Consider the following 24,272-nt stretch of genomic DNA (forward strand, 5'->3'; position numbering starts at 1 on the left):
GGGCAGTGGGCTGGACCAATGGGGGGGTCTGTGGTCAGGTCTGTCTGCCGCCCCCCCAACTGATGGAGCACCAGCCGCCACTGTATCTTATCCTGTCTTCAGCCTGCAGGAGCAAAATGCTTGGCTTTCCCATTAGACGAACCAAGTAACCTAACCCATGCATGCACTGCTCATTTTGAAGCATGGGAGCACTCTGTATTAATGACATTTGTATAATAGGCAATATACAAATATAACAGAACTGAAGATAGAACATTTCAGCCTAAACAATTAAAATAAAATATATTAAAATGTATATAGTTTTCCTTTAATTATGTCACCCAGACAAATGCCCCACAAGATAACAACCTTGATGGCATGATGAGTTTGTAGCTAATAAATTCATCATGGTGATGCTTTTATAAAACCAATGAGAGGAAACATTCTTGACAAACATACTTGAATTATATTCCGAGCTGGACTCCCAGGGGTCACAATCCCAATAGTAACCATTACCCCTACAGTACAGTGAACACTGATATGGCCTTGTACATTCCCTACCCTGAATGATATTTACTGCTAGATTTCTGGTGCTCTCTTTACTTTACCAGTCTTCCAGAAAACATCAAGATAAAACTCTGTATTCTTGTGATCCTAATCTGTTTACTTCTAAGATATCATAGACATAAATATGCTTCAGCTCTTCTCTAGACAGCCTTGCAGTGACTTCCGCTATTATTTAACATTATGAATTATTGATTGTTTAAAATGGGCACTTTCTGAAAAATCAATCTCAGTGGGATGTTGGGCTGCCTATTGGCGGCAAAGAAACGTGAGAGGACACTGCAACTCTCTGTGCTGCTGGTTTGAATATGGACAAATAGATGATTTTCATCCAATTTGAGTATCTTAAGCAGGTGACCTGCTGAACTATGATTGGCTAGAGATTTTGAAAGAGATATGACAATGCAAACATAAGCAAATCTCCTGTGCTAGCAGATCGAAACACTTTCTTGTTGACAGAGGCACCCGGTACTTCCCTCTTTAACTCCCTGATGAAGAGATTCGTATTTGTGCGGTGAACAGAGGAATCGCTCTCTCTGCACCCTTGACGTTCAGCTTCAAAGGTGAGAAGTGCTACTAGGTTAATTTAATAGTATGCTGCAAAGATCTGTTACAACATATAGTAGTCATGCAATACCTATACCAACTGGTCAAACCTAACCTTAAAGGATAACCAAAGCCAAGAGCAAAACTGCAATATTATTGCAGCTTACAGTCCTTAGATGTGATGGCTGCATTGTATTTCTATTTTTTTCAAGCTAAGAACATTTTCAGCAAGTACAAATACATATTGAGCTTGCCAGAAAAGCAGTGTCCGTGCCCATTCCTGTGAGCAGCAATGAAGAATATCTTCCTTCATAGCTATCTTCTGTAAATTACTAATAGCCCTGCCCCCATGTAATGAAGATGAAGAGATATGGGACATGTTTGTAATCCATATCAGGAGAGCAGCTAAGGGTGAGAACCAAGGCTCCCTCCAAAGATGCAGTGGAGGAGCAATGTAGCCAGGACAACCATAGCTCTCTACAATGATGCAGTGGGGGAACAATGTAGCCAGGACAGCCATACCTCTCTACAACGATGCAGTGGGGGAACAATGTAGCCAAGACAACCATAGCTCTCTACAACGATGCAGTGGGGGAACAATTTAGCCAAGACAACCATAGCTCTTTACAACGATGCAGTGGGGGAACAATGTAGCCAGGGCAACCATAGCTCCCTCCAAAGGTGCAGTGGAGGAGCAATGTAGCCAGGACAACCATAGCTCTCTACAACGATGCAGTGGGGGAACAATGTAGCCAGGACAACCATAGCTCTCTACAACGATGTAGTGGGGGAACAATGTAGCCAGGACAACCCTCGCTCTCTACAACGATGCAGTGGGGGAACAATGTAGCCAGGACAACCATAGCTCCCTCCAAAGGTGCAGTGGGGGAACAATGTAGCCAGGACAACCATAGCTCTCTACAACGATGCAGTGGGGGAACAATGTAGCCAGGACAACCATAGCTCTCTACAACGATGTAGTGGGGGAACAATGTAGCCAGGACAACCATAGCTCTCTACAATGACGCAGTGGGGGAACAATGTAGAACAGGACAACCATAGCTCTCTACAACGATGCAGTGGGGGAACAATGTAGCCAGGACAACCATGGCTCCCTCCAAAGATGCAGTGGAGGAACAATGCAGCAGGAACTAGTTTATTTGCAGAATTACTAAGTGAATACAAAGCAAAACTAAATTAAAAAATAAAACAAACGCGGCCACCACATGAAGGACTAGTAATGAATATTATTGGTTTTGGGTTTAGATACAGTTTAAGTCATAATATTTTACCTAATGTTACATCATCAGAGCCTTTATCACTTCATTTTTAATTTTAAATTAAATGAATGTATAATTAAACAATTGACTGGTGTAAGACAGTAAATGTTGTTTATAGACATGTAATAATGTCCAGTATTTTTATATTGCTAACATATATATTATGTTATGTATATATATTATGTTGTATATAACATATGCGATTTTTACAGTTTATCAAGCCAGTCTCTGCCCCCCAAAGACAATGGCAACCTAATTTACCTACCACATACATAGATGCTATATATAGGGCTATTTTACCAACCAATATACTACTGGATTGTGGAGAGAACAGGGTAATCCAGAGATAAGGAAATGCAAACTCCATGCAGCTGGCATCTTTGTTGGGATTTGTGAACCATGACCCAGAGCTGTAAGCAAGAGTGCTAACAGTTTTCATAACTGTAATTATACAGTGCTGTCCAATATTTTTTTGTTTAATTTAGTGTAATTTCTACTATTACTGCTGAAAGAATGTAAATATGTGTGTTGCTGTAAGCTGGTGACGAACCTTCCTTTCCTCACTAAATATTATTTCACTGTAAATTGTACACTAGGTACAGTATGTTTTGCAAAACTGAACTTAACATCTTCCTTAGCAAGCCAAGATCACAAACATTTCCTGAGGACACAGGGATTGTTTTATTGCACACATAACATTTTAAACAAACACTAACATTCAGAAACTTCTCACTGAAGTTTTCAGGAAATGTTCAGTTAGATTAGTTATCACCTTTTGTTTTTTTTTTTTGTCAGTGAAATATTTATTGAGGATCATTGCCTGACAATCTAGAGTTAGGCTGGCCAAAGACGGTGCAAATCTTTCCTAAAACTACGGGATGCAGGACAGAGGAATCGGCAATTGTCTTCTCCCGGCAGGGGAAGCTGTCCCCACCAGAAGACAGTGATAATTGTAAGAGGATCTGGCAGGCTGGTTGTACCCAAGTTGATCGATCGATCAACTTGGTACATTCAGCCTGCCCATTAACAGTTTGAACTATTCAAACTGTGTGTGGCCGGCCTTATACATAGTTACATAGTTAGTCAGGTTGAAAAAAAAGACACCAGTCCATCCAGTTCAACCTTAAAAACAATAAATAAAATAAAAAATATCGTACAATCCAATATACCCAATTGTATACCCACAGTTGATCCAGAGGAAGGCAAAAAACCCCAGCAGAGCATGCTCCAATTTGCTACAGCAGGGGAAAAAATTCCTTCCTGATCCCCCAAGAGGCAATCGGAATTTCCCTGGATCAACTTTACTTATAAATGTTAGTACCCAGTTATATTCTGTACATTTAGGAAAGTATCCAGGCCTTTCTTAAAGCAATCTACTGAGCTGGCCAGAACCACCTCTGTCGGGAGTCTATTCCACATTTTCACAGCTCTTACTGTGAAGAAACTTTGCGTAATTGGAGATGAAATCTCTTTTCCTCTAGACGTAAAGAGTGCCCCCGTGTCCTCTGGGTTGACCGTAAAGAGAATAACTCAACACCAAGATCACTATATGGACCCCTTATATACTTGAACATGTTGATCATATCCCCCCTTATTCTCCTCTTCTCAAGAGTGAATAAATTCAGTTCCTCTAATCTTTCCTCATAGCTGAGCTCCTCCATGCCTCTTATCAGTTTGGTTGCCCTTCTCTGCACTTTCTCCAGTTCCCCTATATCCTCTTTAAAAACTGGTGCCCAAAACTGAACTGCATATTCCAGATGAGGTCTTACTAATGATTTGTAGAGGGGCAAAATTATATCTCTCTCTCTAGAGTCCATACCTCTCTTAATACAAGAAAGGACTTTGCTCGCTTTGGAAACCGCAGCTTGGCATTGCATGCTATTATTGAGCTTATGATCTACCAAAACCCCCAGATCCTTCTCCACCATGGATTCCCCCAGTTGTACTCCCCCTAGTATGTATGATGCATGCATATTCTTAGCCCCCAAGTGCATAACTTTACATTTATCAACATTAAACCTCATCTGCCACATAGTCACCCAATCAGAGGTCGGCTTGTAAATTGGAGACATCCTGTAAGGACGTTATTCCACTGCATAGCTTGGTGTCATCTGCAAATACAGAAATGTTACTTTTGATCCCAGTCCCTATATCATTTATAAAGATATTAAAAAGTAAGGGTCCCAGCACTGAACCTTGGGGTACACCACTGATAACCTTAGACCATTCAGAGTAAGAATCATTAACCACTACTCTCTGAATTCTGTCTTTTAGCCAGTTTTCTATCCATTTACAAACTGATATTTCCAAGCCTGTAGACTTTACCTTACACAGAATATACAGCAGAATACATAAGTTAAAATACAGTAGAATAAAATCAGTAAGACTGAGTATAAAGTAAATGGGTATTTATTTAGTATAAAATAAAAATCACCTTTTGTTTTAAGCTCACCATACACTATATAATCTGAATGTACAATCTCCTTTAGCTCTACCATCAACTATGTAGTGCAAGGGCCTGCCTGTATGAATAAAGCTTGATTGGCTAGATTAGGTGTGTCCTTCTATTATATTGTTTTGATAAATCTAAAGGAAATTGTACAGAGAGTGTACAATCAGATTGTGTAGTAAATGGCCACGTTAAGACATTCTGGAATGGCAACTTGGTCTAGTCACTCCAAGCCTTTTTTTTTTTTTTTTTTATATCTTTTTTTATCTTTTAAAAAAAAAATCATGACCAAGAGCCGGTCACTTCAAGCCTTTTAAAGTATAACAGACAGGCAAATTTTTGTTAGTTTTGGACAGAGTGGAGAGGGACTAGAACACCTGTCAGGTTTTTATTGCTGTCTGTGCCTCCATTAAGGTGATTAACCCTATTTTTCATCCTGTTTACCATTATCCCTGAAAGTGATAGTGAAAGAAAACCCCAAAATTTGGCTTGTCACGAGAATAGGAATAGAGGGGCAATCTTCCAACAGGGACGCTAGTTCTGGTGATCCTGGTGACTACCTATCCTGAGAGATTATCTCGCTTTGGAGGGATTTCCTCTCCTCTCCTGGCACAGAAAGTGTAAGAAGATTTCACCAATGTGGCATAGTTGGCAAAAAATAAATAAATAAATGACATGGGTTAACCCCCCTTACTCTATCCAAATTGAAAATAAAAAGTTTTACCTTGAGTTATTCTTTGAGTTCATCAGTAGAGCATATGAAGGTGTTGTGCAGGGACTGGTTTGGAAACTTTTAAACTTCATACTCTGCCGGTCATGGCTTTACACAATTAATCACATTCAATAAACACACAAATAGCACATCTACTTTCTCTAAACTACAATTTTACTGGGTGACCAAAAATGTGTTTGTTATTTAATGTGTCAGTGACAGTACCATATAACTGTTCTTGCAGTTATCCCACATTTTATTTAATGGCCATGTGCATGAGCTCTGTTATATGGTGAAATAAAATTTTAAGAGGTAGGTTTTCAGCAGGTGAGCTTTGCCTTTATTTTGGTACTCCAAATATGTTGTATGTTGACCTGACGAAGGGCCCAATGTCTTTACCTAACAAGATGCCTAAATGAATGTAACGTGACTGGTTATTTAATATTCTTTTAATTGCTGGTTGTTTTATATTTTATTTTTATTTTATTATGCTTTAATTTGCAGAATCCATCTGCTCATGCTTGTGGGCCCCCATAGCCGCTGCAGGGCCTGCTTAAACTATTGCTATTATTCCGTTAATCTTTATTGTTTTGTTTCTACATTACTTGGTGTGAAGGCTATAGAATTGTAATGGTGATGGGTGCATTTACTAGAACATGTTTGGTGGGTGATTGGGGTGGATATCTTATCCTGAGCATCAGGTAATGAGGAAGCTTTGGCTGGTGACTGCAAATACCATAAGGTGGTCTTCTGTCATTTTCAGTATACTGGTTTTGCATAGTATTCGCAAGTAGTGCAAAAAACAAGAGGTTAGCTACCCCTTGTGAAGGCTAAACATAAGGCACTTTACTAGAACATTACTAGAACAGTAGAGAAAGCATACCACTACTATTTATGATATAGTCTATGGCAGTCACTGCTCCACAAGGCCAGATGGACTGGAGAGAACCTATCTTATCCTAAGCTTAGCAGGTGAGATTGCCAGTCACCTCCAGTGTGTCAAAAATTCTTTCCAATGGTACAGTGTATGGAGCCTATTTAAGATTGTTTTCCAAGAAGAGAAGATTCATAAGTTGTATGTCCATTAGTATTCTTCCCCTTGTCACATCATTTTTCTGGTGTGCACTATCCCCCCTTCAGAGTTGGGTGTCCTGTACACTGGTTGAAACTGAAAGGGGAAAAATACATATAGTTACAGCATATCACCAAATGTTATTGCTTTAAGTTACAAATTTCAGGCTAAATTAACCTTTACCAAAAAATAGACCATGCAGTCAAGGGGCCTCAGTATGTGCAGCTTTGTAAAATGTTCAATAGTTTTATTGTCATACCTATAGGCAATTATGCCCCCCCCCCCCAGAAGCCTGGATTAATAACTCCCAGTTAGCAACTCCCACGTCCTGCCTTGTTGTTAGGTAAATGGCCTACAGGTATGACAATGAAATAGAAGAACATTTTACATTTTACAAAGCTTCACAGATTAATACCTACTGGGGGCAATTTGACTGCATAGGCAAATTTCTGGAAAAGGTGAACTTAGCGTTCTTTGCTCCATGTGCTCAGAACCACCTGTCACCAAGAATGCCCCCCTATGCTTTACAGAACAATAAAGAAAAAAGAATAGGTTTTTAAGCTCATCCATCATGCGCTCCTTAAAGGGGTTGTAAACCCTCGTGTTTTTTCACCTTTCATGCATCATATGCATGAAAGGTGAAAAAACACCTGGCAGTCACCGCCCTCCCAGCCCCCCGTTTTACTTACCTGAGCCCCTTCATCTCCTCGGTGGAGAAGCGCTGTCCCTCTCTCCACAAGGTCCTGGCTCTTGATTGGATAGATTGATAGCAGCGCAGCCATTGGCTCCCGCTGCTGTCAATCAAATCCAATGACGTGTGCTGAGTCCGGCATTCGTGTCTGTGGATGCAAATGCTGGGCTCCGGAGCGCACCTGCAAGGTAACCCCCTCAGGAGAGCATTTTTCCTAGGGGGTTATCTGCTGCTGGGGGGAGCTACGAGAGCCGCTGGGGGACCCCAGAAGAGGATGTTTGGGGCCACTGTGTGCAAAACGAGCTGCACAGTGGAGGTAAGTATGATATGTTGTTATTTAAAAAAAATAAAAAACGATCCTTTACAATCACTTTAAACTGTGGAGTGTATCTGCATATTATTTTAATACAACCCTGACAAATAGCTCCCAGCCTTCTGATTCAGCAATAATCCAAAGTGAGTTGCTGCAAATACAGACCAATTACGCTCAGCCAGGGAAAAGCAAAGCACTTGGAGTTCTCGGGTTCTTATTGAAAGTGTATTTAACCCCTAACAATGAACTTAGCTTTTTTGCTCCACTTTGGTCTGTTAAATATACCATTAAAAGCATTGTATTATATCTCTTAAGTGCAAAAAAAGAAACCTGTTGATATTGTCCGAAATTCAATGGGCAATCATAGTTCTTATCTTGGACTACAGGATAATTAGCCTTTATCTAGTGGAGGTCTGGTTAAGGAGTGGTTAAGTGGTTTAACTACCTCCTGCCTGCCGTATTGTGTAATGGCGGCAGCAAGGTGGTTCTCTTGTTCTGGGACGACCTCACATGACGTCGTCCCAGTCTCGCAGCGCCCTCGAAGGCGTGCAGCGCGGCAATCTGCAGTGCGCTGTGTCCCTGGGACAGGGCGCATCCTTGATCTTGGTAAAGAGCCGATGACGAGGCTCTTACCCATGTGATCAGCTGTGTCCAATCACAGCCTATCATATGTAAACAAGGAAACGCCCTTATCGGCTTTTCTCTCCTCACACTGAGGAGTGAGGAGAGCCAATCAGCGTGATTACCTTTACAGGGGAGATCTGCATAGATAATCAGAGCACTGATCATCAGTGCCTTGATGATCAGTGCAGCCCAAACAGTTCCCAGCAGTGATGCCAATGAGTGCCCATCAGTGATGCCTGTCAGTGCTGCCTTTCAGTGCCTGCTCATCAGTGCTGCCCATCAGTGCCCATCGATGCCGCCAATCAGTGCCCAACAGTGCTGCCTATCAGTGCCCATAAGTGCCGCCTATTAGTGCCCATAACTGCCAGCTATCAATGTCCATCAGTGCCACCTATTAGTGCCCATCAGTGCCACCTATCGGTGCCCATTAATGCCACTTATCAGTGCTACTTATCAGTGCTCATCAGTGCTGCATATCAGTGTCGCTTATCAGTGATGCATATTCGTGCCTCCTCATCAGTGCTACCACATCAGTGCCCATTAGTGCCGCCTCATCAGTGCCCATTAGTGCCGCATCATCAGTGTACATCAGTGAAGGAGAAAAATCACTTATTTACAAAATTTTCTAACAGAAACAAAGAAAAACTTTTTTTTTTCCAAATTTTCGGTCTGTTTTTGTTTTTTAGCTAAAAATAAGAAAACCCAGTGGTAATTAAATACCACCAAAAGAAAGCTCTATCTGTCTCAAAAAAATGATAAAAATTTCACTTGGATACAGCCTTGCATGACCGCGCAATTGTCATTCAAAGAACGACAGCGCTGAAAGCTGAAAATTGGCCTGGGCAGGAAGGGGGTGAACGTGCCCAGTATTGAAGTAGCTAAAGAACATTAGGCAAGGCTGATACCACTCGGTCCACAAAAATGCTGTGTGTTGTTAGCATGCAACAGGGCTTAGGAGCTGAGTGCATTTCTGGCAGATCAACAGGCATTTGTTTGTACTTGTAGGGTCATTACTTGTAAAAAAAAAAATGAGGAAATGTGCATTTATTGGAGAGATGTACTGCACAAGTTTATAACGTACTTTCATTAATCTATAAAATGTTTATATATTTCTGACATTTACATTTTGCACAGTATATTTTAGTCCATTGAAAGGTTAAGGCACTGTGTTAACATTTTATAAGGTTGAACACAAATTACTGCAGGCCATGTAGTTGGGCATATGGGGTATAAGGGCTTTCTGTGTACTTAAAGCTGGTCCTGCTGACGCCTACTCGGCTTGACAAATTCCAATTGAGAAATCGAAAATGCTTGTCAGAAAAAAGTTGGCCGAACAGTGACTGCAGGTAATCAGCTGCAGTCACTGTTCCAATATTCTAAAAGCCACGGGAACCAGCTGTCAAATTACAATAGCTGGCAGGGAAAATTTGTCCATCTACATTGTGTAACCACTTTCTTATCAACAACGTACCTGTATGTCGCTGGACTTTCGGTGGTTATACTGGGATGATGCCTGATCCCTCCCCCCTCGCTTGCTCAGGCTCTCCTGTCCCACCGAGAGACCCAAGCCAGGATTGGCTTTGATTGGCTGTTCGCTATAGTAACCTGGAAGTGATGACATGACATCACTTCTGGTTTACCCGGATGTCAACGGTGCCATCTTTAAAGAATCAAAAGGAATCTGAAAACACTGATCTTTTAAGGGCAGAGGAGGAATTTTGGGGTCTTCTAGACCCCAGATCTCTCCATAAAGAGTACCTGTCACATGCCTATTGCTGTCACAATGATGTTTGCATTCCTTGTGACATTTATCAAAGTGATCAAATCATTTTTTTTTTTAAAGCAACAGTGTAAAAAAATAAATAACAGTGCAAATAGCGATCATCCCACATATGTGAGCTATTACCACGCATGTCAGATCATAGGCAGTAATTCTAGCATCAGACTTCCTCTGTAAACTTATAGTGGTTTATATATTTTTTATTATTTTATTTATTATATTATTTTTTATTAAATATATTTTATTATAGGCTTTTAAAGCGTCGCCTATGGATAAAAAAATTTATGTCGTTTGTCACAGCTGCACGGGCTTGCACAATTTTAAAGTGTGACATGTTTGGTCTCTATTTACTCAGCATAACATCATCTTTTATATTTTACAAAAAAGTTGGGCTATATATTGTGTTTTTTTTTGCATTAAAATCCCAAAAAGTATATTTTTCCCCAAAAATTGAATTTGAAAACCCATTGCACAAATACCATGTGACATAAAAAATTACAACACCCAACAATTTATATAGGTCCTCTGTTTTAAAAAATATATATAATGTTTTGGGGTTCTAAGTAATTTTCTAGCAAAAAATACTGATTGTTAGGTGTAAACAAAAAGTGCCAGAAAAGGCTGGTCTGGAAGTGGTTTAATGTGCAGCGCTAACCCTCAGAGGGGGGTGCTGGAAATAGATAGGTCTCTCTTGGTCGGAGGCTGCCAAGCTCTAGGCCAGTGGTTCTCAACCTTTCTAGTGCTGTGACCCCTTGATAAAATTTCCCAAGTTGTAGGGACCCCTAACAGTAAATTATTTTCGTAGCCTGGGTTGTCAGCACCCAAGGCAAGACATGTAATTTGTACCCCTCACCCATGGACATTTAGCGCTCCCTGAGTACCTTCCACTCGTACAGTATTAAAACCCCCTTATGGTACATTTTAGGATGTGCCACTCTCTCTCTTTGTTCTCCTTTCTTTCCCTTTTATCTGTTTCTATCCTAAATTTCTTGTTTTTTGTTTTTTTCCCCCCATCCCTCTCTCTAGCCGTTTTTTCTTGTTCTTTCTCTCCCTTTTTCTTTGTTCCTCATGCTCTTTTCCTCTCCCTTCCGTGTATTCTCTATTTTTTGTCCTTCTCTTACTCCTTGGTGGGGGTGGGGGGAATGGGATGAGTGGCAATGCTGCGGGGAGTTAGGATCAGCCAGCTTAGTTGCTCTTGATCAAGGTCATCTGCTGATATGAGAACTGTAGTGGGGACTTTTACTACCTGATTTATAATCACAGGTAGTGTTACTCACTGTGTCTCCGGATTCACTGTGGCTCCGACTTTGTGATGTCTCGTAGCAGTGACACCTACGCCAAAATCAAGAGATAGAGTCTCCTCCAGCCCCTCCCACTTAACATTCCTCACCAGTCAGCTGACCTCTAGTCTCTGCCCCCCCCAGCCATGCCTTGAACTGATTGGGCGGCTGTGAAGAGGCTAAGTGGGCAGCCGCGAGCTCAAGGATCAGCCCAGCTAGGTGGCCACAGGCTTCAGGGACAGCCCTGCTGGGTGGCCGCAAAAAGACTGGGAGAGTGGTGCGGGCTTCAGGAACAACCCAGGATTCGGTGACCCCTGGCAAATCACCATTCGACCCCTAAGGGGGTCCCGACCCCCAGGTTGAGAACCACTGCTCTAGGCAAACCTTCTATTAACAACAGCTCTTCAGTAACACAGGCTGCCTCTAAGGGGCAGAAGCCCAGAAGAGAGAGAGCTCTGTACAGGCCCTCCCAAACATTATCTTCTCCCCAGCCACACCTACCAGGGACTGGCTGAGCTCAGAAAAATATTCATAGCCCAGAGATTGATCCTTCTACTCAATTTCTGGAAGCTTCCTCCAGAGGCAGGCAGGAGCAATCAACTCCCCCTAGGTTTAGGGATAGACCTAAAAAAGACCCAAAAAAGTAACTGCTGCTCAACTGGGCACAGCCGAGCCAAAAATGAAATCTATCCATCCTAGGGCAGGGTGCTACATTCATAAATGAGGGAATCTTTGGAGTTCTCTTGCTCAGCCGAGCTTTAGCTTTGATTGTAGAGTTCCTCAATTCAGGTAGGGAGATACCTAACAGGTTAGGAAAATATAGCACACCAGAATAACGATTCTTATTTTGTTGAAGGTTGCTGCTATTTATAGCTGAGTCCAATTATATTTTAAAATGATTGCCACATGACTAAAATAAATATAACCTTATCTGTATTTGCCATTGCTGCATATGAGACAATGCCAACCCCAAAAGACCAGCGTATGCCAAGACCGTAGGAGGGTCCCCCACCGCCACATGGGATTTTTATGGTTCCCGGTTTGACACTTACTGTTAAATCCTCTCCTTGCCAGTTCATCAAGACACTGTTCATTTCCCCGCTCACAAGAGTACCGTTCTAGATCCAGGGGTAGCCAGCACAGTGAAAGTTTAAGGGATCAAGGGACACACTTGATCAAGATCCAGATGTCGTAGCTCCCCTGTGAGGACCCGAAGCCCCTCCCACCAACCTCAGACCGAGCCCCAGATGTTCTGGGCCTGCCCAAAGGAGGCTCTTCCTGGTAAAACGGTTTGCGAAACCTGCCTTAAGGATGCAGGCAAAGATATAGAGGCAGGGAAAGAGGAAATGGTGTCCCTTAAGAAGGAAGCATTCAAAGACACTCTTAAGTCATTTGCTGAGCAGCTACAGCCAGCACATCAGCAAGCCCCTTCGGTGTCCCACGTGACTACACCTGAGCTAGGGACTGGGGTTGAAGGGGCCCATGCGCTACCTGGGTCAGCGTCCGAAGACTCTTCTGGGGAAGAAGTGGACACGAGTTACAAAGGGTTCGACTTCAACCTGGTGCAGCCCTTCTTTAAGGATGTCAGGGAAGCCTTACAATGGGAGGGTGCAATGAAGGAGCCGCTGAAAAAACAGTGCTGCTCCTTTAAAAACAGGAAGAGAGAGTCTCACCTTTCCCTTCATGGATGAAAATAAGAGTATAATAGAGGACTAGTGGAGGCAACCAGAGAAAAACACGTTTTTTTGGAGTCGCCTGGCCAAATTGCATCCCTTCAAAAAGAAGGATGTTAAACATCTGGGAGACCCACCTGTATTCGACGTAGTCCTGATGCGTTTAGCCAGACATGTTACGCTGCCACTAGATGACGCAGTCTCCTTCAGGGACATCCTTGACAGGAGAGTAGAATTAGACCTGAAAACGGCCTACACAGTCGCAGGAGGGGCTTGCAAGCCATCGCTACCCCTAGCAGCGATTTTCAGGGCCATGGAAGTCTGGATAGACAACTCGGAAGCAGCCATTACCTATGATCGGGATAAGACCGAGATCATGTTCTCGCTCCACAACCTAAGGCTGACAGCAGGGTTCATGGCAAAAGGCGCTATTGATATAATCAAAGCCCTGGCATGCCTGATGCATTACGCAGTCACAGCAAGATGCGCCTTGTGGCTCAGACCTCGGGTGGCCGAGCCCTCCTCTAAACAAGGCTGGTGCAAGATCCCCCTTCGAGGGAGGGTCGCTATTTGGGGACAAGCTCAATACTGCAGTCGCCAGGGCGACATGGGAAAAGTCTTGCTTTATTCCCCAGAACAGGAGACTACTCCACCAGAAGAATCCGGTCTTTGGTTAGCAAGCTAGAACTAGAGGGAGAGAAGAGAGATCCTATAGGCCAGGGAGAGAGTTTCGCAGGCCTTGGAATACTCCCATGGGGCCAAAACAGAAGAAGGCAGTCACCCCTGTGGGCCCAGAGCCCCGGAAGTCGTTTTGACGGTATACCCATCCATGCTCGTCCGGTGGGAGCCAGGCTACGCAGTTTCTGGCGAGTATGGATAGAGAACGTTCAAGATTGTTGGTTGCTCTCCACCATAAAGATGGGGTACTCCTGGGAATTTCTCAGAAAACTGAGGGAAAAATTTGTACCGACCACTTTCCCCTCATGCCCCCTGAAAAGGGAGATTCTTTTGCAGTACGTAAACGCACTCAGGAAGCAATAGAGCCAGTGCCCCAGAGGGAGCGCTTCTTAGGAGTCTACTCACCAATATTTTTGGTACAAAAAAAGTCGGGAGACTGGAGGCCAGTGATCGACCTCAGATAGTTAAACAATCACGTGAAGAAGAAATACTTCAAAATGGAATCATTACAAACCATCCTGAAGGTGATTCGCTCCTCTCGGTGGACCTGAAGGACGCCTATTTTAACGTGCCGGTCGCCCAGTGCTGCCAGAGGTTCCTAAGGTTTACAGTCGGTCTTTACTATCAGGTCCGCCTGCCCTTCTGGTTGATGACCTCACCCAGGGTCTTTACCAAGATTCTGCTGGCAGTAGTGGCACAGTTGAAAAAATGCAGAATTCGCATTTATCTCTACCTAGATGACATCCTGTTGCTAGATCAAGACAGGAATCAGTTGCTGACTCACCGCGACAAAGTCATCTCAACCCTTCAACAGCTCGGATGGCTCATAAACTGGGGAAAGAGCCAGTTAAACTCATGTCAGTTGCTGGTCTACCTGGGCACAGAGCTGAACACGCAAAGAAACACGGTATCCCTGCCAGAAAGGAAGATTCCCCTTATCCTAGAGCGCGCAAAGGCCGCAAGGTAGGCCAACTGGCTCCCCGCCAAGACCTGTCTCCAGTTGCTGGGCACGATGACATCGGTGACGCCCATGGTAAAATGGGCCCAGTGGCACTCTCATCCATTCCATTAATGATTCCTCCAGCAATGGGACTCCCAGAATCTTCATCAGAACATATCACTGACACAGCCCTATCTGGCCTAGTGGGAAGAGAAGAGGAATCTGCTGCAGTGCTACTCCCTTCTCCCAACATCCTGGATAGTGATCACCTCGGATGCCAGCAAGGCAGGATGGGGTGCTGTTTGCGGAGACCAGTGGGCTCAAGGCAGATGGCCTCACCCTCCGGAGAACATTGTTTCCAACAGGTTGGAATTAAAGGCAGCATATCAAGCTTCACTGGCCTTTGCCCAGATAATCCGTGGTGGTTCAGTCCTCCTGAATACGGACAATGTAACAGCTGTAGCCTATGTCAAGAAGCAGGGAGGGACACAGAGTCAGTCCCTCCTGGAGGAGGTAGAACCCATAATGAACTGGGCCCAGGAAAATCTGCTTCACCTCATGGCGGTATACTTATCTGGGCATGTCAACCTCCAGGCGGACTACTTGTCCAGGACCGCAATGGACAACGACGAGTGGTCCCTGCTGACACCAGTGTTCAGGGAACTGGTAGGCGGGTCCTTTCTCCCCGAAGTGGACCTCTTCACATCTAAGGTCAATGAAAAGCTCCCCAGATTTTGCACGAAAAGGGTTCACCCTCGGGCAACCCTTGTGAATATACTGACCACGAAGTGGGAATTTCGGACAGCCTATGCCTTTGCCCCCCTGTACCCCTGATACTGCCTTTTCTGAACAGACTGAGGAGGGAAGATGTCGCGGTGCTGGCAGTAATTCCAGACTGGCCCAAACGTCCGTGTTATCCCCTGCTCCTACACTTGAGTGCCAGGGCGCCTCATATGTTACCGGCGAGGCCAGATCTCCTGGGCCAGGGCCAAGTGTTGCACCCAGCACCAGGAGACTCAGCTTAGCAGCCTGGATATTGAAAGACGGAGGATCATAAATCAGGGGTGCTCCGCGGAAGTTGTGCAGACCCTTATAAGAGCTTGCAAGAGGATCACAAACAGTGTCTACAACAGAAGCTGGCAAAAGTTCCAGGAGTGCGCAGCATCGGTAGGACTCAAGTTGGAAGAACTCAAAGCCTGTCACATTCTTGGATACCTGCAGAAGGGCCTGGAAATGGGATTAAGCGCAACTACACTCAAGGGCCAAGTCTCTGCCATCTCCACGTTCATGGGGATTAAGTGGGCTTCTAATGACGTGATGATCCAGTTCTTCAAGGCCGTAGTGAAACGAAGGCCCCCCAGAGTGCCCGTACTCTCCAAGTGGGACCTGCCGCTAGTTTTGAACTTTCTGGCCTCCCCAGGTTTGGCCAAGGGCCATTGCTAAGGGACTTGATGCTGAAAACATCTTTCCTGGTCACAATTACTTTGGCCAGGAGAGTCTCAGAATTGGCGGCTCTGGGGGTTAAAGAGACCCACACATCCTTTGGGGCGGAGAGGGTCATTCTAAGGCTGATGCCAGACTTCATCCCTAAAGTGGCCACCAAGTTCCATCTAAGTCAGGATATAGTGCTGCCGACCTGTTTCCAGGAAGACAGACAAGAAGTCAGCCCACTGGATACTCTCCAAGTGGGACCTGCTGCTAGTTTTGAACTTTCTGGCCTCCCCAGGTTTGGCCAAGGGCCATTGCTAAGGGACTTGATGCTGAAAACATCTTTCCTGGTCACAATTACTTTGGCCAGGAGAGTCTCAGAATTGGCGGCTCTGGGGGTTAAAGAGACCCACACATCCTTTGGGGCGGAGAGGGTCATTCTAAGGCTGATGCCAGACTTCATCCCTAAAGTGGCCACCAAGTTCCATCTAAGTCAGGATATAGTGCTGCCGACCTGTTTCCAGGAAGACAGACAAGAAGTCAGCCCACTGGATACTCTCCAAGTGGGACCTGCTGCTAGTTTTGAACTTTCTGGCCTCCCCAGGTTTGGCCAAGGGCCATTGCTAAGGGACTTGATGCTGAAAACATCTTTCCTGGTCACAATTACTTTGGCCAGGAGAGTCTCAGAATTGGCGGCTCTGGGGGTTAAAGAGACCCACACATCCTTTGGGGCGGAGAGGGTCATTCTAAGGCTGATGCCAGACTTCATCCCTAAAGTGGCCACCAAGTTCCATCTAAGTCAGGATATAGTGCTGCCGACCTGTTTCCAGGAAGACAGACAAGAAGTCAGCCCACTGGACATGGGAAGAACACTAAAAAGGTACATGGAGGTAACCTCTGGCGTCAGGGTCTCGGACTTCCTGTTCAAAATTTCCGACGGAGTATGCAAGGGATACAAAGCCTCCTGCAGAATTATCGCCACCTAGCTGGTAAAGACAATTGCCATCACATACAAGGATAAGGGGTTGGCACCTCCAGAGAGAACAACAGCTCACTCCACGGGGAGCATTTCAACATCATGTGCAGCCGCATGTGGGATATCGCAGAAATCATATGCAAGGCGGCAACCTGGTCGTCCATGCACACGTTTGTCTCTCACTACCGTGTTTACCCGTCAATGTTGACTACAGTGGAGTTTGGCAAAACTATCATTTCTGTGGCCGGCGGCCATAATTAAACTGATATAACAGCATCCCACCCTTGTATCTAGTTATTTCCCGGAGGTGGCTGACATGGAGCTGTCCATAGAATTCTTCAGATACAAGTGATCAAAAAACAAAAAAATGCAATAATACAAACGAATACATGAAAAAGAGAAAGAGTTTACTATTGGGTACTCGGTAAGCAACATCACAACAGAGCTTGCACTCCTCCCTCCCACCACCACTACCACCACCAATGTACCACAGAGTGACCCTCTTTACATGTAGCGCTTTGCAGAAGGCACCGTAAATACAATCAGCATACAATACTATCGATTACTGCTCCCCATCACTTAACGCTCCCTGCCAACCACCTTAAATACACAGTGCATCACACTTTGCACCCCTTTAAATTCTAGACACTGCAGTATGCTCCCCTTTACACTCTGTGCATCACACTTTACATTCAGGATACTGCAATATGTTCCCCTTTACACTCTGTACATCACACTTTGCACCCCTTTACATTCAGGATACTGCAGTATGCACCCCTTTACACTGAGCACATCAAACCTTGCACCCCTTTACATTTAGGACACTGTAGTATGCACTCATTTACACTCAGCACATCACACCTTGCACCTCTTTACATTAAGGGCACCTCTAAGGCTGACCCTGGGCTAGGGGCACTAGAGGAAGCAGGTGTAAAGAGCAGGTGCTCAAGTACCAATGGGCCTTAAAGCGGACCTTCAGTAATTTTTTCATCTTTCCATCTATTAAATCTTCTGCCCTTTTGTTTTAACTTTGCATAGTAAAACATTTTTTTTTATGCCAGTAAATACCTTATATAGCCCACTTACTGTTTCTTGTCTGGTCATTAACCTAGGCTCATGACATTGCACAGCTCTCTCTCCAGGAAGGGAGGGGGGATGAGCCATAAGAGGGCCAATAAGAGCTGCAGAGCTGGAGGTGTGCCTCTGTGTATCTGTATAAATCCAGGAAGTGAACAGGCAGCAGCTTCAGCTGCCCACAGTTAAAATGGATGCAAGCAGACTTGGTAGAGGGAGATTTCTGCAACATATTTGACAAGTACAGAATCACAGTATATATAAAATAATATGCAAAGTGGTTGGAGAGAAGCTTCAGAATGGCAAAAATGTTTTATTACAAATTATGTGAGCAGACCGCAGTTCCCCTTTAATGTCCATACTGCGTTACATTTTTGTTTTCTTCATTTTTTTTAACTCCACTTTAAAGGAGTAATGCTTTCCTGTGCTATATAGTGGACTTGAGGGACTTGTGTTTTCTTTTTCAACCTCGCCTACTATATAGTGGATATGCATGGTAGGTGATTATAGCATCTATAGAGCTTATGATCATCTGGAAACAATTCTATAGTTTTATGTACAGTATGTCAGCTAAAGCAAATGAATTGGAAATATTTGGCAGATTCCGGGTCTTCTATGGTGCTAGTGCAGAAATCATCCAGTGCCTTTATGTAATCTCCATGAGACTGACAAATCCTGGACAGGCAGAACATAACAGTGAAATCCAAAGGATCTTCCAGTGATCTGATTGTTGAGAAACAAACTATTTATGTATGACCAGCCATGAAATGGAACCCATGAGAACAAACGTACAGGGAATTGCCATTATTGACCTATTTTTCAAGGTTCAGGCTCTGAAGCTGTCATCCTGGTCCAGTGTATCGCTGACCTGGAATAAATTATGGTTAACAGACAACACTGGTTGCATGCTTGTTTCAGTTCAGTGCAGGGCCACCAACAGGGGGGTACCCTTGGGCCTCCTGTAGGGGGCCCAGGCACATGGGGCTCGGACAGCAGGGGAATCGGTGCAGCAGGACCTTTCTCTGTCTCAAAGGAGAGATTTCAGAGGTTTAGACCCCTGGTATTTCACCCCCACCCCAAAACAGCGTTGTAAAAAAATATATAGTAACGAACAATTTAGAAAATGTAAAAAATAAATTCTAAAATTAAATTTTTTAATTTTTTTTTTAAATTAAGGACTTATTTTCTCTGGCAAATAAAGTGTGAATAAGCGATTTGTTTGTGCAGCTGTAACCGCCTGTTATTTTATATGAACACAGCTGCACATCCTAATTTGATAAGCGTACAGGTACGGGTGAGTGGCCCCAAATGCACACTGTGTTCAGGGCTGTACACATGCATCCACACCTGTCAGATTAGGACCTGTGGCTTTGTTCCCACAGCTGCTACGCCCTCATAGCATAACATGGGCTGCCTGCATGCAGCAGTAACCACATTTAAAAAAAAAAACACTGATTCACACTGTACAGGCCACAACACCTATGTGAATGAGCCGCAAGACCTCATTTTTGCACACATAACTTTATTTCTTAAATCAATGCAGTTTTATCTTTTAGATTTAACAGGAATTTTGTAAGTGATGTTATGTTGGTGTCCACTAATAATGATTCTCATGTATTTTTAGTGAAAATATCGTTTTGATATTTTCAAGGAAGCTGTCAGGTAGGCATCCTTAGTTCAGTAACTTACTATTTAATCAAAGCTAGGATCAGAATGACAGTCCCAGGGCCTCAACTTTAAAAATAAGTCAGCAATGGCAGCTTCCAGAGTCCTTCTATCTTCACAGATTCACTTAAATAAATCAATAGGTTTTCTTGTTAATGGGTTTTAAAATGTATATTTATCTACACAATATTCTATGGGGATTGGTTGGTGAATACAGCGATAGCAGTCATATGGCTTGTGTTTGCTTTGATACAAAGATGCAAGGTGGAGATACTAGACGCTGTAGTATATGGTACATCACTATATTCCATCACTGAAGTCTTTCTACTTAACGTTTTCCACGTGGCTTAGGGTGTGACCCATAATGGGCAGAGCATGGTGCCAGCTCCACGCCTCTGCTGGCATTGTTAAGATTGTGATGTACAATAGATATCAGACTGGATTCTAACAGGGAAAGCTGCTGCTTATTTGTCTCTGCTCAGCCTCTTCCAGTAAGTATGAACCTCACTTCTACATGTTCAATAACTATTGTATCAATTGCATTTCTTATAAATGTGTGTGTCTATTTTATAGTATTGCAAGCATATTACATACAGAGCTAGATTTCTATCATTAGCTTTAGTCTGGGATGTAAGGATTGAAGTGGTGGTTGTATTGTAATGCATTGTCAATGGAATCTCAATGGAATCATTCATTTGGTAGCAATAGATTTGATGATTATCAATCAACCCCAATGATTTTGATAGGATTGGATAATGATTTTGATGTCTATGAACACCTTGAGACCTCAGTATGGACCCGTCTTCTCAATCTCTAGAAAAAATGTATTTTATTCTGGTTGGTAGTTACTGTCCTAACAGGGTAGGACTGGCACTTTGTGCATGCCTGCATGTGCAACTCAAGTTTGTTCGCAAATAAACTCAAACAAGATTGCCTATTGATTAATTATGGTGGTGTGTCTGACCTCCATTCAGTAACTATGGCCAGCTCGTATAAGATGGCATAGCAGGTTCATAAATAGAATAAAGTTTATTTCATGCATCTTTTGTTAAACTGAAAGATTAAACAGATTGATTTTACTCCCAGTCAGGCTCTCAGTTGAGGATCATGCTGTTAAGGACTATCCTAAGGCATTTAATAAAGATTATCACACCGCGCTACTATCTATATAGCAGGGAATACTGGTAAATTAAAATATCTAAGTGGATGGGTGAAGGCTTGCAGCTACGCACTGCTGTGTGTTCCCACACTAAACAGAAACAAAAACAAAAAAGTGCGACGCTACCTCTCAAAATAATGATTCATAAATAGTGGTGGAACCCCTCAGTGTGTAATAAGTTCAAAGTTACAATAGTTGAAAAACAAATAGTAGTGCTTCATATAGTCAGCATTACAATAAATATTAAACCAATACAGTGTGCAAAATAATACTCAAAACCTTGATATGTATAAATCAGTGATACAGTGACAATAGTGGCGGGGACCTCTCAAACGCAAAACTTACACAATAAAAAAATTATACAAAAAAAATTATAGTGCAATAATGGTGGGAACCCCTTGGCTCAAAAACGTTGCCAACGTGATGCTGTAATCAAGACAAATATAATGAATAGATAGTTCAACATAAATGTCCAATATTGCATATATCCGCAGTGAATCCTGACTCAAAGAACACTACACGATCTGCCACCAGTCAGTTTACACTCTCACTTTACACTTGGACCTATCAACAGGTCAAAATGCGCCTTCACTTTACTGGGGTCTTATCCCATGGCTTAATATTTTCTAGATCCTCCAGCACTCCAACGCAGAAGGTAATACACCTCTGAGATCTCCGCTCTTCAATATGCACATTTGGCTCAAAAATATTATAGAAAGGCCATCATAGTGCTTTACCATTCAAAAGCAACAACTTTTATTTAAAATACCATAAAAGCAACGTCGGACAATTCCAATGTGTCAATGGTACTGGAAGCGACTTCCCTTAGTTCCTACGGTGCCCTGCAACATCTTCCTTATAGAGGCCCTCTCCTCACTCTCTCACCCACACCATGAAGGCGGTGGTTAGAGCATGGCTTCTAGCTAATCCCAAACAGGTGGCAGGTGTCGCACAATGGTCCCCTGTTACTCCCTAATCTTTGACCACCCTGGATTCCTCTATCTGGACTGTTAAGGGGATTGAAACTTTAGGGCACATCAGTGAAGGGGCCACTCTGAAAGCCTTTGAGCACCTTAAGTTACAGTTTAACCTTCCCAACTCTTATCTGTTCAGGTGCCTTTGGTCCTCCGTGCCTATTTCTCACAGCTTGGGGTTTCTCCACTGACCCTTTTTTCCTCTGAAATGGAGACACTACTGAGAGCCCCTAACCTTCCCAAATTACTTTCAAACATCTACCAAGGCCCTCCAACCTTCCGTGCATAAGGGTGTGGAGCGCCTACAATCCAAATGGTGGGAGGAGGTGTTGGACCTGGATGATGAGGACTGGGAAAAAGGTTGGGAAATACACCTTCCTACAATTAGTGTCAGCAAGTGGCAGACTAATACAGTTTATGGTTTTACATAGATTCTATTTTACGTCTTTGAGGCTTCATACAATATTAGTATTTCCTCTACCTGCTGGAGATGTGGGAGCGAGTCGGCTGATTATATACATATGCTTTGGGCCTGTCTTCAGTTGAGCCAATACTGAAATGCAGTAGTCCAAATTATTGCTTACCTTACCACCAACCCTGTGTCTTTGCAACCTAAAGTCTGCCAATTGTGTCTTGTAGATTCTCTGGCCCATGCAAGAGCAACCAGAACCTTATTGAACCTTCTTTTGTTCTATGCAAGGAAGGCCATTATTCTGAAGTGGAAATTATCTGTGGTGCTATTTATATATTTTTGGAGATTTTTCTTTAATTCAGTGATCCTTTTATACCTATCTTGGGGTTGACTGAAAAAATGTGTGGGATCTCTGGGTTAATTCTGAGGACACCACTTTTCTGCTGGGACATAATTCTCCGTAGGGTTGTTTTATTTCTCTTTTTATTGGTGTATTACCCTGTTGCACTGTGCATCCTTATCTTGGCTCTGTCTAGTCCTTCACTATATTATGATCTGCATGAGCCATGCATTATACTGGGTATTTACCTGCTTTGCAGGGACCTCTGTGAATTTGTAATATGCCTCTAGCACACTTCTCTTTTGCCATGATTACCACGAGTGAGGAGTTGTTTTACTGTCTATTACTATTAGTACCATATACCTGTCTTAGTGTCTTTGTTTGTTTGCTATTGTATTTCTCGGGCCTGGGAATGCCCAATAGGCATTGTTTTGTTATTCACCTTTTTATACTTCAGTAAGGAGAAGTTTAAAAAAAAAACATAAAAGCACTAACATTTTTATAGTGCACTAAAATCTAAAAATATATACAACTTGCCCCTTTAAGAATCCAAGATATCAGCTTTACACTATACCAAGCTGTAGGACATCACTTCCTATCCAGGTTGAGGATGTCCCAGACTCCGCCCCTGGAACACATTCTATCTCTCATTCTATCAGAATGCTCCTTGCACTGTGTAACGAGCCCCTTGCTCGCTCGGTTCCACTCTCCCGACACTCCTCTGCAGCTATTGAATCAGATTGCAATGTCTGATGGTTGGGTCATCCAATGGTCCGGGACTAGAACCACAGATCTTTGCCGTTCTAGTCCAGTTGTGATAGCTCAGAACAAACACCAGGCAGGCTGTATGTAAGTTCAAACAGGAATCTCTCTTTATTGACAAAATACAGGTTTTTATACACTCAAAGTGGAGGTGCAGACCTCCTGCTCATATTACTCTAACAATACAGCTGTAACCTAATTAACCTAATTAACATGAGCTAATTAACTAATCCCTTTAGACAGCCTAGATGACTCAGACATGACTGTTAGGCCAGACTGGCTTTCTTGTAGTTCAGAAAGTCCAATCAACATTATCACAATCAACATAGACTCTTTTTCACACAATAGCAGAGTTAATTAACACAAATAACAATGGGGATCTAATGACTCTTAGATCCCATAGTAGACTTATTTACAATACACATTTTAGCAGACAATAGACAGACAGGTGTTGGAATTTAGATCAGCATCTCCTAACAGTATCTGTCCCAGCATTATGAATCAGCCACTATTCCAATATGGCAAATCCAGGGTCCCCCGACATACAGCTCACAAAGAGCACCGTTCCCCCAAATGCAAGGGCCCCCGATCGATCGGCAAGAGGCTAGCATACAGTCCCCTCCAAAAGTCTCTTTCCCGGCTAGGTCTGTCACACACTGCAACACACCTGATTGGCGGATTGTGCTGTATATTACCAGAGCAAGGGAAGCAAATAAGTTACTTGTTAGGGTTCACATAAACCCACAACAACCAATAAAGCAGCAACACAAGAAGAAAGCTGAGTATCAACACTCTAGTCTACAAAACAGCTGTGTTGTCAGCCCACAACAGGACTTAGGAGATGAGCACATTTCTGGAAGATCATCAGGTATCTCTCTGTACTTGCAGGGTCTTGTCCCCT

General features: G+C 43.3%; 1 protein-coding gene across 2 annotated transcripts in view; it reads left to right on the top strand.

The window, feature by feature from the left end:
• The first annotated feature begins 958 nt into the window (after positions 1–958).
• AVIL (advillin) overlaps positions 959–24,272 on the top strand; it is an 83,982-nt gene continuing 60,668 nt past the window's right edge. Inside the window, exon 1 of one of the 2 annotated variants that reach the window (XM_073613728.1) lies at positions 959–1,106. The gene's annotated coding sequence lies outside the window, so the exon portion shown is untranslated. Of the gene's footprint in view, positions 1,107–20,076; positions 20,216–24,272 lie in introns of those variants that run through there. The other variant, XM_073613727.1, reaches the window with a different exon arrangement.

The sequence above is a fragment of the Aquarana catesbeiana genome, linkage group LG02 (genome assembly GCF_042186555.1).
Source record: "Aquarana catesbeiana isolate 2022-GZ linkage group LG02, ASM4218655v1, whole genome shotgun sequence".
Lineage (NCBI taxonomy): Eukaryota > Metazoa > Chordata > Amphibia > Anura > Ranidae > Aquarana > Aquarana catesbeiana.